Raw genomic sequence first — 16405 nt, 5'->3', positions numbered from 1 at the left:
GGACAATGCATAGCTGATATAAGTACTAAATAGGAAGACCTGGTTCCTGTCATCAACAAGATTTTGACTCTAAGCAGTACTAAACACTCCCCGTTAGCACACCGTTGGCACTGTGCACTGCACTGAGAACAGGTGTGCTGGCGGGAGGGAGACTGTGGAAGAATACACGCCGGAACCTGTAAACTGGGGTTACTGAAGGTCAAATGGCTCATCTGAGGTTATGCAGGTGTCAGGTGACAATATTAAGAAGACAACACATTTGGAAAGGCGGGAAATAACTAAAGACATCGCAGTATATTTAAGTGACAGTTGTGTGATTTGAGGAGGATGAGGGATGAGGACAAACCAGAAAGAGGTGAGGGTTGACTTGAGCTTTGAGCAGGGGAAGGCTTTAGACAAACCACGACTCAACTCTTGAACTGTCACGACACTGGAACTGCTTTGGAGAAGGTGGAGTACAGAAAAAAAGAAAAGTACACGGTCTCCTGCTCAAAAAGTGGGCCTTCCTTGTCTACCATGAGTAATCAGCACGCATGTCTTTCTCAGGAGTAAAAATAGATGACATTGAGCCTGGATTTTCCCTTAGAACTCCCAGTGGGTACTGTTAGAAGACTCCTATGGGGCTAAGGGAATGGGATTAAACCACGAAGGATGAAGTCATCTGACCTTGGCACTGCTGACTGTGAGGTAGCAAGTCCTGCTGTCAATGTGTTCCCAGCTGTGGATGTGACCAGTCATGTGCCTGCACAGCAAGGTTGCCTTTCCAGACCACATGTTCTGCAGTGTACCAAGCTGCAAGAATGCAATTAATGAGCAAACTAGAAGTGTTCCTGAGGCCGGAAGGGAGAGGAGGAGAATGGCTGGAAAGGTTTCAAGGTGATGACAGGGCCTCAGGATCACAGAGAGGCTTAATCAAGCAGGCCCCGGCTCCCTAGAACAGCCAGTGTTCTGCATAGCAGCCAAAATGCCAGGGATGTTTAGGAAAAAGGCCTCATACACCAAGGAGAGCAAGACCTAAGCTAACTGCAGGCCTGTGTTTGGAAGGAACCTAGATAACAATCCAAGCATTTACACTTTGAAGAATTACAGGCCTTACTTCTCTCTAGTGAGTGTCGAGTCAACCCCACAGAACCATCACAATTTATCTCATGTGGAAATCCTCAAACAATATCTATTTCATGAGGGGTCACCAGGTGAAATTTAAAGATGTAATTCATACAATATAGGGAGGTATGATGAAAAAAAAACCTTTAAAACCTTTCCTCCATTCCCATCCCTAAGCAACTAGCAAGCAGTGTGGCTAGCGTGTTACTCAAAAAATCATCTTGGAAAGCAACTGTAACAAAGGAAATTTCCCCTCTACTACATCAGCTTTGAAGCCAACAGTGAAACAAATGCAGTGAGCAAAAGGAATTGGAGCTCTTAAGCTGGAAAGCAGAGCTACTTCTAGCACATTTTTCAAGTTTTTGGGGGGATCTTGAGTCCATCTGAAGGAGTCAATTTTGTGCACACACTCACCAGTGGAGGCATGAAGAGTTACCTTGGTAAAAGCCTAACAAAGTTCCTTAGTGTCTTAGTCAGTATTCTGTTGCTGTGAAGAGACGCCATGACCATGGCCATGCTTATAAAAGAAAACAGTTCATTGAAGCTGGCACACAGGGTCGGAGGGTTAGGCCATTATGTGTGTGGCAGCAGGAAGCATGGCGGCACACAGGCAGACATGGTGCTGGAGAGGTAGCTGAGCGCTCTTACATCTGGATCGGCAGGCAGCAGGCAGAGAGTCACACGGGGTCTGACTTGAGCTTCTGAAACCTCAAAGCCCACCCCCAGCGACACGCGTCCTCCAACAAGGCCTCACCTATTCCAACAAGGCCACATTTCCAATAATGACACTCCCTATGAGTCTATGGGGGCTGTTTTCATGGAAAAGCAAGATGTCCATATGATACAATACTATATTAACTATACCCTGTAGAGTGTGTGTGTGTGTGTGTGTGTGTGTGTGTGTGTGTGTGTATGTAGTATGCGTGTGTGTGGTATGTAGTATGTAGTATATATGTGTGTGTATAGTAGTAGTAGTAGTAGTATATGTGTTATTTCACTAGTGCTTAGGCTTCTCTAATAAGTATTATAATTCTTTCCTTCTCCTCTTCCCCTTCCATCTCTGTCCTGTCCCTTGTCCCCTGTCCCCTGTCCCCATCCCACCCCCAAACCCTGGTCTCTCTCTCTGCTTACTCAGTCATTTGCATACAGTTTTTGAAAACTCATCCTGCAATACAAAGAAAGCTGGTCAGGATGGTTACTAAGTGACTACAAACCCATCAAACTGGTACCCAGGGAGTACAGTTTAAGCACCCCTCCCTGACAGAAGAATGTACTAATAAGGTTTATTTGGGTTCAGATGTAGGAGACTATTGGGAGGATGGTAGCAAGATTATATGTGAGGTCACTGTTACTTTGATGAAGATCTCCCATACTTGTACAGATAGTTCATCCAAGCTGTAATCAACACCACAAGGTGAGAGTTATTACCATGCTCCTTTTACTGAAGGCCATAATGCTTATGGCCATTCCAGTGTGTGTGTGTGTGTGTGTGTGTGTGTGTGTGTGTGTGTGTGTGTGTATGTGTGTGCATGTATGCGTGTGTGTGTGTGTGTGTGTGTATGTGTGTGTGTGTACATGTGTATGTATGTGTGTGTATGTATATGCTACTATTCACAAAGCTCCATGATACAATTTCAAGTTCTCATTTGAAAAATTTCAAATATGTGAGTCAAGTACCTTTAAAAAAATTTGTCCAAGCAATAACAGCAAACAAAATATTCTGCTAAAACAATGTTATCTGTAACTAGTTTTTTGGTGAATGGGGGGTGGGGCAATGGACAAGTCTATCCACAGGACAACACGCTTTGTGACACCCACTGGGTACAATTGCAGGACACTGGTGTGTAATACAAAACCAAAGCCAAGTTTAACTTTCAGAAGCTTCTGGCTCCTCATCACAAATGACATCATTGAAAAAGATGACCTCTCTCCTAGCAACCTTCCAGCAACGGGCACTCTGGCTCAGACTGGAGAAAGAACACAATTCAAGACATGGCAGAGCTGGGCTACAATAAACCATGCAATAGTAATGCATGAGCCTAACACATTCATTTCAAACACAGAGGAAAGCCACCCAAAGTTTGCAGAAATTTAACATGGTCATTCTTTTATAGGGCTTAGTCTTCCAAAGAGTGGGGTGGTTTCTATCTAAATTAAATGGCCCCAAAGGATCACTGTTTCTTTAACATATAGGCCGTTCAGAGTTCTGTGAAGTCCACTAACACTTCAGTCAAGACCAAGCAGGAAGCAGCAGGAACCCCACTTTATAGTCAATAGAAGTGTAACAATTATTATTCACAGATAACATCTGAAGTGAAGGCAATCTTGTAGAGCCTCTCTCCTCCCAAAGCTGTGGGATCCGATGCTGCCTCCCCACAGACAAAGCACTGAAGGAGAGGGTGCTCCATGTCTGGGAGAACTGATTGCTTAGCCTCACTGTGATCTGGGTCACAAAAGTATTTTGTGTTATGCTGAGAAGAGACTAGGAAAATGCATTGCTTTTTTTCATACTCTTACAACAATGTTCTTGATGATAAGTAGAAAACTTGGCATTAGTAATTAATATTAATTAATGACAATAAGGCTATCAAAGGCTTGCATAGCACTTAGGATGTGCCAGGCACTGTTCTAAGCGCTTTCTGCCCATGACCACTTGGATCTCTCACAACGCGATACATCAAGCATGTAGAAAAGTATAGTCCGTCCAGCTTCAGTGTACACACTCTTGACCTCCAAGCCACACTGTCTTCTTCAGCAGAAGTGTCACAGTGCACAGATGGGGGTCGATTGTCCCTTTTGTTAGTCCTCGGCTCCTCTTCACCTTTTATTAGTAACCTTTATGGATTTTGGCTCTTTTTAGTATTTACCCCCACACTTGTGGATTGCCCAAATTAATACTGTAAACCCGGTTGCATTACTAAATACAACCATGGCTCCTTCTCTGCCTAGCTCACAGTCTTTCCCTAAGTTTGACTGGAATTCTCAAAAATCCCAAGGAATAGAGTGTCTAGGAGCTTTCGTCAACTACAAGATGGACCCTGGTTAGCCACAAAATCTATGGGTTGCACAGCAGATACCATCAATAAGATAACAAAAAATACTGAGACAGACTGTTACCATGTGTCCAAGGCTAGGTATCCTTCTAAGTCACAGCACTGGGTTTGTAGGAACACAGCACCATCCCAGCTTGGAAATTCCCCTCATAAACCAAAGGAGAATTCTCGCCTTTATTCAAAGACCATCTCTAAGGGAGAGAAGAAACATTTCCCCAGTAAAAGTGCTTGATGAACTCATCAACTGAGACTGCAGTTTGCAAAAGTTTAATAGTGGAGATGGTGCAATACAATGGTATGAAAATAAAGCCCGAGTGTTCAGGCTGCGGAACCACAGAATGCCTCAGATTCCTCCTGCCTGATTCCGCCATTAGGGAGCCAAAGCCACCAAGAGGAAAGAAAGCCTTTTGACCATCTTGCACAAAGGAATAAGAAAGTGACAGACACGAGGGGAAAATATTGTCTAAAGACATAGATTCTGTTCCACTGATTTTTGTCATATATATGTAAATATGCATATATATGCAAATAGGATGGGTTGTACCTTTTGTTAGTCCTTGGTTCATACGTACATTTACAGTAAAATAACCAAAAGAAATCAAGATTGTTGGGACTATAATACTTTTTCACCTCAAATTTAGAAACCGCAATTATAATTGTCTCTAAATATTGGCTGGCCTCTAATACAAGGGAAATATGTCATTGGATATACTTATTGGATAAGTATTATTGCATGTTTATTTATTAAATGTATGTACATTAGAAGCATAGAAATATGTGACTCAATAAATATAATTCAGCATACTCTTCATGATTTAAAAATTGAAAAAAATAGGAATAAAAAAAGAATATACCTTAACATGACACACATATATATTTCCCTTGAAATTTTACTGTATAGTCCATATGGTGCTCCAAGTTTTAAAACAATAAAATGGAGGGAGGACTAAAGGTATATAGATAAGGAAGAAATAAGTCAAATTATCAAAATATGTGGACAGTGATACTGTACTTTAAAAACTCCACCAGAAGATTCTTAATGTCAGAGGCAAATTCAGCAACCTAACAGGATATGAGCTCGACATATAAAAAGCAGCTGCTTTCCTACACAGTAACACACTGGCTCAGAATACAGCAGGAAAGCACACCCATTCACAACAGCTTTGGAACAAATAACATACCTGATACTCCTAACAGAAGAGGCAAAACTTTAAGATGCTGAGAATAGAAATTGGAACATATGCTATAAAGTGGAAAGAGCCCCCATGCTCGTGGATTGCCCAAATTAATGCTGTAAAAGCGGTTGTCTTACTAAATGCCGTCTTCCAATTCATTGAAAACCCATCCAAATTCCAATAACATTCTTTGCAGAAGTAGGAAAAAGAATTCTAAAGTTCACGCAGAACACACACACACACACACACACACACACACACACACACACACACACACACACACACACACACACAAACCACAAAGCCAAAGCAACACAAAGCAAAAAGGAGCTATGCTCGGGGAATCACAATGTCTGACCTGAAATTATTTTCCAGGGTTATATAATGATTGTCCTGGCTAGTTTTATGGCAACTTGACACAAACTAGAGTTATCTCAAAGGAGGGAACTTCAAATGAGAAAAATGCCTCCATAAGATCTAGCTGTGTGGTATTTTCTTAATTAGTGATTGATAGAGGCAGGCCCAGCTCATTGTGGGTGTGGCCATCTCTAGGTTGGTGGTCCTGGGTTCTATAAGAAAGCAGGATGAGCAAGCCATAATGAGCAAGCCAGGAAACAGCACCCTGCCACGGCCTCTGCATCAGCTCCTGCCCTCACATACCTGCCCTGCTTGAGTCCCTGTCCTGACTTCCTTGGATGATGAACTGTGAGGTGAAAATATAAGCCAAATAAACTGTTTCCTCCCCAAGTTGCTTTGGTCATCGTGTTTCATCACAGCAACAGTAACCCTAACTGTGACAGTGACAAAGAGGACATGATACTGGCACCAAAAAAAAAAAAAAAAAGACATGTAGATCAAGACCCAGAAGTAAACTACAACTACAGCCATCTAATTTTCAACGAAGTTTTCAAAAATACACATTGGAAAAAGAGGCAGCTTCTTCAACAAGTGCTGTGGAAGAAACTGGATATTCAGATGTAGAAGAATGAAACAATCTGTATCTCTTAGCCTGCACAAAGCTTAATTAAAAGTAAAGCAAATACCTCAATGTGTTTGAAAAGCAAGAGGAAAAGATAAGGAAAATATTTCAAGATACGGACAATAGGCAAAGTCTTCCTGAAAAGGTCTCTGATAGAAATGACCTCAAATACTAACAAATGGGAAAGCCTTCAGCAGAGCAAAGGATGAAACTGGTAAAGGGAAGAGAGAAGCTACAATATGGGAGATGCCTACAAAACAGAATAAATTCCAAATATTTAACATAAATGGATGCACACGCGCACGTGCGCATGCGCACACACGCACATGTGCACAAATCCTACATCAAATCATTCAATAAACACATGGGCTAATGATCTGAGAAACAGGAGAGGAAGGAAGAGATCTCACAGAAGAGGGGAAACATGGAAAAGAGAGGACAAAAGAATGCATGCGACATGGAAGCCAGAAGCAGAACAGTCTGGGGATGGAAGGACCAGCAAGAGGGATGGAGGCAGCAGGAGAGGACAGCGAAAGAGAGGGATGAGGTAGGGCAAAGTATAATGACACACTTGGATAAAAATGCCATGAGATCTGTCACCTTATGTGCTCGCTTTTAAAAATTAACAACAACAACAACAACAAAAAAACAGGAGAGAGGTAGATTAGGTTGGATAATTGCTAAGAGGCTCAGAAAGTCATGAGAGAGAGAGTGAAAACTGAAGGAGGGAGAAGAGAGAGGCCAGAGGAGGAAGAGAAAGAGGAGAAGCAGTAACACTTACATATCATTTTTAATTTATTTTACTTTCCATGATACTGCAGGTCCACAGAGCTGGTAAAGAAAGCATGTCTCCGTTATCCACATTTATAGGCTAGTTTTAATCGGCCCTGGGAAGCCCCAGCTGCCCACAGGCCAGCTAAGAAAAGGGTACATAGATTTCTCTGCATTGTTTTCTTTGACCTTATGCAATCTATAGTTAACCCAAAGTGAAAAGATTAACTTTAAAACCTCCTAAAGCAATTCTATGCCACCACTAGCACCATCATTCCAGGGCATGGGGGAGCAAGCAGTGTTTAGAACACACACACAAAACCTCTCCTCTCTCCACAAGTCTCTCTTATCTCCGAAGTCACCAATGGACCAATTATTTTTATCCTCTGTCTCTGTCTCTGTCTCTGTCTCTGTCTCTCAGTCTCTCTGTCTTCGTCTCTCTATCTCTGTCTCTCTGTCTCTGTCTCCATCTCCATCTCCATCTCTCTGTCTCCGTCTCTCCCTCTCCCTCTCCCTCTCCCTCTCCCTCTCCCTCTCCCTCTCAAACCACTATGGGAGTCTCCTCTCCTTATTAATTACACAGCTTCTTAAATTGTGGGTTGTAACCCACATACAGTGATGTAACTGGCTGGATGTGGGGGCTGTGAAAGTTCGGCAACAGTGAAGTTTTTAAATACACAACCAGAAATTCAAAGCAAGTGAATCCATGTGCTTCTGGCAGTGCTCAGCTACATAGAACCAAATGACATCACTGCAGCTGGATATACAACATATAATATGCACACTTTGCATTGCTCATTCTGTCATGCTACTACAGGCCAGCAAACAGTCTTAAACACTTCCGTTCGGACTCAAGACTCTACACTACCAACCATAGTGTTTTGACTACAGTGCAGCTTCCCACTCTTACAGAAACATAATGTTCAGGTCATAATATATAGAACACAGAGATTTACAGCATTTTCATACCATCACTTCTCCATATGTAACTATGCTGTAACATGTCTAAGGATTGTATTATGTTAGCATATTTGATGCTTCAGTTGCTAACTTGAACTTCATTTTTAAAAAATCATTCAGTGAACTTTGGGTTAGGATTACAACAAAATTTCCAACTGTTTCTGAGATGGTTCTAGAAAGACTTCCATCATTTGCACCATGTATGTCTATGTGGGGGAGGAGCTATCGTCACATCAATTCTTACAGATTTAAAATGTCAGTCAATCCCGAATAGTGTTGAAAATGTGTTACATCTTTTAGTATCAAATAATCATCCAAAATGCAATCCTTTATAAAGGATAAACATATCCAACAACTCATTTGCATGTAAATTTGCTTTCATCTTGAATAAATAATATTATATGTATACCAAAGGATTGCCTCTTAAATAAATTTTCTTATAATTTATTATAAGTAAATGTTTGATTTTTATACCTACTTTATATACCCTATGTACTCAGAATCTCATGAAAATTTTGCTGGTGAAAATGGGTGATGGATAGAGAAAAAAAAATGTAAGGAGCCCTGATCCAGGGCAAAACTCTAAAACTTGGAGGGACTGTTTTGAATAAATGGATAGGCGCACTCCCCAATCACAAACTTGTAAACTATAAAGTCACAACGCACTTATGGTAGTCTTCTGTACGTCAGAAGGTCAGCCATAGCTGTGCCTGTCTTTCCTCCAAGCCTCTACGGAGCTAACTGCCATCTCAGCTGAGCCTGCACAGTAGCAGGAACGTATGTCACTTCAGCCCAGTGGTTCTCAGCTTATAGGGTCAGATACCAGGCATCCTGCAGATCAGATATTTACTTTATGATGCATAACAGTAATGAAATTACAGTTATGAAGTAACAACAAAATAACCATATGGTTGGGAGTCACCACAACATGAGGGTCCCAGCACCATGGAGGTTGAGAACCAGTGCTTTAGTCAGAGAGCTTCACTAATTATTTGTTGTGTCGTGACGTGCTGATTGGTATCTTTGAACCTCCGAGTTTCCATTTCAATGGAGGATAATATATTCGCAAGGTTGCTATATAAAGGCTGCTGGGACTGGTACCAACCTCGCCTAATTCTCAGTTAATGGTTTTATCCTTCCACAGATAGCACTAGGCACTAACGCCCACATCATAGTTGTAAGTGGAGGCTAGTACCCCCCTTCCAAAAATTAAAATTTGCACCCATCCATAACATCAAAAGTCATGTGACAAATTAAATGTAAAAGAACGACAAAGGGCTAGAGAGGTGGCTCAGCCATTAAACTCTAGGCTCGAAACCAAAATGGCAAGAAAGGTGAAGAAATAAACAGGAGGGGCTGGTTCAACACAAAGATGATAAGGATGCTTAGAATGATGCTGTGAGGATCCTTCTCTTCACAAGCCATGTCACCCGAGGCCTTGTTTGGGGTTTGCTCATCTCCTCCACGGATTCATGCAGTGGCCATGGGCAGCAAAGAATGAAAAAGTTAAAAACGCCTACCAAGCTGAAAGGATGACGCACTGGGAGTACTGAGAGGGAGGCGAGGGCAGCTCTTTATGGTCTCTGCTTGGGTGGTGTTTGCTCTTGGGACTGGGAGTGCCTTAACCTATTCTTACCCCAGGGTGGTTACCCTTCCCCAACGTGTACAGCTGTCTCACAATATATTTGTTCTTGATGTGTCATGGATCATGAGGAATTCTCTGACAAACACTTTATACATGGCTATCTCTGAGCCTAAGCAGTGGAGATGTTAGCTGATCTACAAGGCAGAAGTAGACAAACATAAGGCACAGTCCTGGGTCCAGTTTTTTTTTTTTTAAAGATTTTTTGTTGTTGTTGTTTTGTGGTTTTGTTTGTTTGTTTGTTTGTTTGTTTTTCAAGACATGGTTTCTCTGTGTAGCCATGGCTGTCCTGAACTCGCTTTGTAGACCAGGCTGGCCTCAAACTCACAGAGATCCACCTGCCTTTGCCTCCTCAAGTGCTTGGATTACAGGCATGCTCCACCTCGTCCGTTCCTTTTAAAGGACTATATTAATTCGTGTGGCCAAGCAATGACATTTGGGCTGCAATTATGCACCTGGCCTTTGCTCAGAATAGAAAAGGAACCGTCCATGACTTCAACACACACAGGCTGCTCCCTTGAGGAGCTTGTGGCTTTATTCTGCACACTCACAGTTGTTTGCTCTGCTTCTGCCTCATGCTCTTGCCTGGCACGCAGATGTGCATAAAAGCAACAGACTCAAAATTCAGGATATCATTCCAAGTATATGCCCTGCACGTAGGATTAGAACATAAGGAAATAGAACATAAAGATATGTCCATGCCATCCATGTAGGTGTGGTACATCCTGCAAATATCAGGAACGATGGATGTGCCTTTTAGAAGTATCATAAATTTGTAGTGCCTGATGAGTTTCTTCTCCTCCTCATTAGTACAATTAGGAATTGAATGATCTTATTAATACTTACTATGTGCTAGGCTCTCTCTATATATACATCAAAGAATATACCATCTAATTAAAAAAAACAAACTCTTAAAGTGATTTCTCGGACTAACAATCTGTCTCAGCAGGAAACAGCATTTGCTATGCAGGCCTTAAAACCTAAGTTCAATACCAGGAACCCACATGAAAGCAGAATGTCCTCTGACATTTGCATGTGTCTCATGGCATTTGCATACCAACACACATGTGCCCACAGGTCATACATACATGCATATAAACACAGTAATAAAATTGAAAAAAATTAAGAGTGGTGCATATATTACTGATACTACTTTATGCACAATACAATGTCAGCTTAGAAAAACCAGGCATGTAAACGTAAGGGCTACTGATTCAGAGCTGGTAATGTCCAATTGATTTTGGAACACTGTCAGTTTACTTGGTTATGGGAGAAAGACTGTTATTAGTGACACTCCTAGGATTAAAATATAAACAGTGTAGCTCTTTTTTAAAAAGCATGCTATTTTGAATTTGGTGGAACCATTATAGAAGCTGTCAGTATAAATGATTTTGATCCACCAAAATGGCCATTCTCCTTGGTCCAGTCTTATATGTCACAGGACAAGCTAGCATGACCCTAGTCCAGCGCCATTCCAGCAGGTCACTTGGCATTTCAATCTTGCCCACTTCATTCCATCAAATGAAAAATGCTGAGTGGGATTGTCTTTAGGCTCCCGTCCAGCTCTGTAATAACACAGGAGTTGCTTCTTCCACCATTTGTAACTATGCCTCGCCAAAACCTGGACCGTTGCTGCCATGCTAAGTTCATCTGCATTTATTTCCATCTGCTCCCAGGAGCATCCTGTGATCTCTGCATGCCCATATGATGAGATAAAGAGCAAGTTTTAAAGATTCCCCTCCCCTGTTTAAGGAATGAGATGCACCCTAGGGTGCTGGCAGTTCTTACCAGATCATAATCCTACCGCAGAAAGGGACCAAGGTGCCTAGAAATTCCTTCAGTGGGAAATGACAACATTCAGCAGAGGAAATGCTCAGGGAACAAAGGAAATCTCTGTGAATATTATTCTTGTGATGAGTCCCAGAATAATCTTCCTTACCTATACTTCTCCAGTGGGAAAATCATTTAGACTTGAAAAACAAATTCCAGGAAGATCTCTCAATCTTTCCTTGGTGGAAGACTTTCTCATATTATGGGGGCTGATGATTAAGGGCTTGGGGCCAAAGAATACCTGAAAACATCAGAGTGCAAGCCCAAGACAGCAGGCCAACACGCAGACACGCAAACACTGGCTTGATGCGCCTGGACTTCCCCTGCTAGAAACGGTGATCTCTACCTACCTTTCCTGATCAATAGGGAGACCAGTCCTCTGATGTCTACATTTTTACTGTTTAATCTCCCATCTCTGGTTTCCTGCTGCACTGTCCATTGTGGACACAGCTAACAGCTGCTTTTAAACATGCCAACACTAGCTGTTCAGATACATACAGGGGGTCCTTCCACATGCCCACCTCACTCTCTCGCTCTAGCCTAAATCTAAGTCTGGAATGGAGTGGTGTGTTCAGCAAGATGCCAAAACTAATTCATGTAGACTCATGTCTAGACTTTGAACTCATGAGTAAGGGAATGCATGTAGTAAAGCGCTTTCTCCAATTCTTTTTCTTCCCCCAACCCCCCACCCCGCTTTGGTTTTGTTTTTGTTTTTGTTTTTCTGAGAAAAGGTTTCTCTGTTTATCCTTGGCTGTCCTAGAGTCACTTTGTAAACCAGGCTGGATTCGAACTCACAGTGATCCACCTGCTTCTGCCTCCCGAGTTCTCCAATTCTTTTCTTTGGGGGAGGGAGAAAGACTGGGGATCCAACACAGGGCTACAGACAAGAACAGTGTCTTGCCACTAAGCCACCCTCCAGCCCCTCGACTTCTTGTAACTAAAAAATACCCATCTCAGCGCCATTCTCTGAAAATTCTACCTGTTGCTCTCAGGATGATAAAGCTGCAACAGAGTAGAATTAATAACCTTGATACATTGACAGTTCAGTGGAAAAAATTAAACCTAAACACAGTATATAGTTGGTGAATTCTATAGGACAGATTGTGTGTTAAAGTTACAGTGTATACCCAGTATGAGTCACAGGAAATCAGACAGAAAGGTTAGATAGCAATAGTCTGGTCCAGGGAACGCCTGCTGCTCTCTAGACAGTTAGACTCGCCATTGTTCAACATAATGCAACTCACCAGGCAAGCCAGGACACCAGGGTAGGCTCTAGTAAGAGCAATCGATCTTCAAGTTAGGGATTACCCTGGGCTCAACAATATACAGTGTCCTCTAGACTGGCTGTTAGGAGCAGTTCGGTATAGACTGTCTGACATATGGTAGAGGGAATGAAAGCCAAATCTCCCTCTCCTTCTGTGCTTTACTTCATGTCAGGGCCAATAATTTGTGTTCAACCTGTAGTCTTTTTAATGCAAAATATCTCTGAATGAGGCTCCTATAGAATGTATCACATTAAGGGCCTTGCAATCTAGGAAACAAGCAGTGTTCTAGAAACAATAAACTAAAAGCTAAAAATAATTTCATAAGAGAAATCACAGAAGCAAATTACTTGCTAATGGTTTCCCTGACCCAAGAATCCTAGTTTTGAATTTTATTATGCCTCCTTCATTATAAAACACAAACACCCACAAGAAAAAGAATTGAGCACTCTTACCAAAATTTTCTGCATTATAAAGTCAAGGAGTTTCCTTTTTCTTCCTTGGGGACTTGGAGTCACAACATTTCTCAGAGACGTGCAGAGAGAAAAATTTCAGCCATCTCAAACTTTCATCACATCCATGAAATTTAAGCTGATACCAATTTATACATCTGTCTTTAGAAATCAAGGCCACGATGCCAACACTTCCTGTCACGGCAGTTGCTCCGACAGGCAAAGAAATTGGCATTTTCCACCACAAAGATCTCCCAGCTGTCACACAGCTTAGTTCCGCACAAGTGAAAACCTATGTTACCAAATGGAAGGTCAGAAGATCTGTGGCCATGGTCTGGCAAGCACGTGTCTCTACGCTGTTAGCCATAGTATTCTCCTTCCACACAAACATAAACCCTGCAGACCGTTTCTGTGTGGTTTGAAGAGGAAGAAGTACAGTGTGACTGAAAACATGTCAAAATGAAAAGCTAATGCTTTCTATCATAATTCTGCATTTCCTCTAATTCATTAGAAGAAGAAAAAAAAAAAAGTCTCAGTTCCTCCAACCCCATCTCCCAAAGAGTCAAAACAAAAACAAAAACAAAAACAACAACAACAAAAAACCCAAACAAATGTAAAGGACCAGAGAGGACTGTGGAGATGGCTCGATGGGTAGAAGTGCTTGCTGTGAAATCATGAGGACCAGGGTTTGAATCCCCAGAACCCAATCAAAAGCCAGCCACACAATGCAAGCATCTGTAAGTTCAGCGCTCCAAGGGGGCGAGGGGAGGCAGAGCCAAGAGAATCCCCAGAAGTTCAGGGGCCACTTATGTGGTGTATGAAGCCATGAAACAACTAAAGGACCCTGCCTCAAACAAAGTAGAAAGCAAGGAGTAAAGCCTGATGCTGGCCTCTGGCCTCTGTATGTTTGTCTGTGGAGCCATTGCACACTGCTTCTCCCAATAATAACAGCAGCACAAGGCATCGCTGTGATTTTTTAAAAACCTAGGTCCTGGTTCTTAGCAGGGTGATTAAAACATTAACAAGCTGCACTGTGGGCCTGACAGCTTTATCTCAGAACTACTATTTTCTGGGTGAATTACTTAGAATGTGCAATGACTAGTTTTATTTCAGCTTGACACCAGTTCAGTTAGAGCCCTTTTGGAGAAGGGAATCTCACTTGAGGAAATGCCCTGCTTCCGATTGGCCTGTGGGCAGACCTGTGGTACATTTTCTTGATTGATGATTGATGTGGAAGGGTCATTGTGTGTGTGAGGGGAGCAGCCCTAGGCTGGTGGTCCTGGATCCTATAAGAAAACAGGTTGAGCCAGCCACGATGGGCAAGCCAGTAAGCCACACTCCTCTGTGGGGCTCTGCATCAGCTCCTGCCTCCACGTTCCTGCCCTGTTTGAGTTCCTGTCCTCGCTTCCATCAGTGATAGACTGTGATGTAGAATAGCAAATTACAATAAACTCTTTCGTCTCCAGGCTTACCTTTGGTCATGGTGTTTCATCACAGCAACAGAAGCCCTATGACAGCATCTTTATTACTAAAATATCTATGTAAAATCATGCTGTGAAAATTAGATGAGCTTACATGTATAAAGAACTTAGTCAAACATAGGCTTGCTATGTAACTATTGGCTGATATGACTACTCATACTGCTATGTTCTCAGTATCCCAAATAAGATCAAGCCCCACCCTCCAAAAGAATGTTTGCATTTCTGTTCCCTGAAGTGGTGGAGACCTGGTTCCTGCTTTGTCATCTCATCTAGAAAAGCTGAGCCCGGCCACCTGCAGCCAGAGCACACTAGCAGGGTGAGCTTCCCTGCTCTTGGAAAAGGGGCTCATGCCCAGGGGTTTTGGTTGCAGGCATTTAGTTTTGTGTCCCTAGTCTGTGCACAGAAGTGCATCAGCCTAGCATTTCCATAGCCATGGTCAGCTCTTCCATTGTACCCTGGGCTGCAGAGTCTCTTAAGTGCAATATGGTGATTTTTTTTTTTTAATGATTGCTAACACTAGGAGCAAGAATGCGAGAGGTCTGCTTTCTTTTTACTTAGAGTTCAATAATGTAAAAATCTTTACCTAATAAGGTGGTCCCCCCCCCAGGTGATGAACTTTTACTAAGAAGGGATGAGTTTAGATAAGCTGTCTCTGAAGCCAACAGACACAAGAGACCAAACTGCCCCTCTTACGCAAAAAGAGTAAGAACACGTGCCACTCTTGAGTCCTGTGGGACCCGGGAACAGAAACTCGTCAAGCACACGGTATATGCTGTCTTCAGTAAGAATGTCTCCTCTACAAGCTGTAGTCAGGCTTAACCTTCTCCCTAGAAAAACTTTACTTCTTATTGATGCCCAGGTAAGATTCAACCTGTTGGAGAGCTAAGCATGGTGGCTCATGCCTGTAGTTCTAGTATGGTGGAAAGATGGATCAGTGGGTGCAGTGTGTGTTGTACAAACATGGGGACCTGAGTTTGGGTCCCCAGAACCCCACACAAGGCTAGACGCAGTGGTACCCATGTGTAACCACAATAGAGGTCAGGGAAGGTAGAGGCAGAAGGATTCCCCAGAGCTTGCTGGCCAGCCCATTCAGTCAAAACAGTAAGGTCCAATTCAGAGACCCTGTTTCAGAAAACAAAGTGGAGAATAATAGAAACACCCCACATTGATGTCTGGCTTTTCACACATGGATGGGTATAGCTGCACAGACACAAGCATGATGGGGGTGCGGGAGAGAGAAAGAGATCTTTGTGAGTAGAAACTCAATATAACTGATAACTGTCCCCAAGGGATTCACAGTGGATATACAGAAATAATGAGAAGAAACTAAAGACAATTATTGGCCTTAGTTTGTCTAATAATGTAATTCTGCTACTTTTTTAAGATTTATTTTATTATTATGTATACAGACTCTGCCTGCATGTGCACTTGCAGGCCAGAAAAGGGCATCAGATCACACTGTAGATGGTTGTAAGCCACCATGTGGTTGCTGAGAATTGAACTCATGACCTCTGGAAGAGCAGACAGTGCTCTTAACCACTGAGCCATCTCCCCAGCCCCTAATTCTATGACTTTTAAAACTCTGCTAGTATCTGAGATGCTGTGAAGTGGACAACCAAACCTGCCACCAGTTCCTCCTCACCTGGGTCCTATAGAGGGCCAGGGGTAAGGCTTCCACCTTGTCCAGCAAATTATC

The 16405-nt window shown here is 42.4% G+C and overlaps 1 protein-coding gene across 7 annotated transcripts in view; it reads right to left on the bottom strand.

Moving 5' to 3' along the window:
* The window catches only part of SYTL2 (synaptotagmin like 2), a 108129-nt gene that overhangs the window by 75102 nt on the left and 16622 nt on the right, over positions 1–16405 (bottom strand). The window contains exon 1 of one of the 7 annotated variants that reach the window (XM_084759781.1): positions 13232–13905. The exons of the other annotated variants lie outside the window; for them this stretch is intronic. The gene's annotated coding sequence lies outside the window, so the exon portion shown is untranslated. Of the gene's footprint in view, positions 1–13231; positions 13906–16405 lie in introns of those variants that run through there. 7 annotated transcript variants of the gene reach the window in all.

Source organism: Acomys minous (assembly GCF_964271855.1).
Source record: "Acomys minous genome assembly, chromosome: 2".
Classification (NCBI taxonomy): domain Eukaryota; kingdom Metazoa; phylum Chordata; class Mammalia; order Rodentia; family Muridae; genus Acomys; species Acomys minous.
This window is presented reverse-complemented; position numbering and strand designations above follow the sequence as displayed.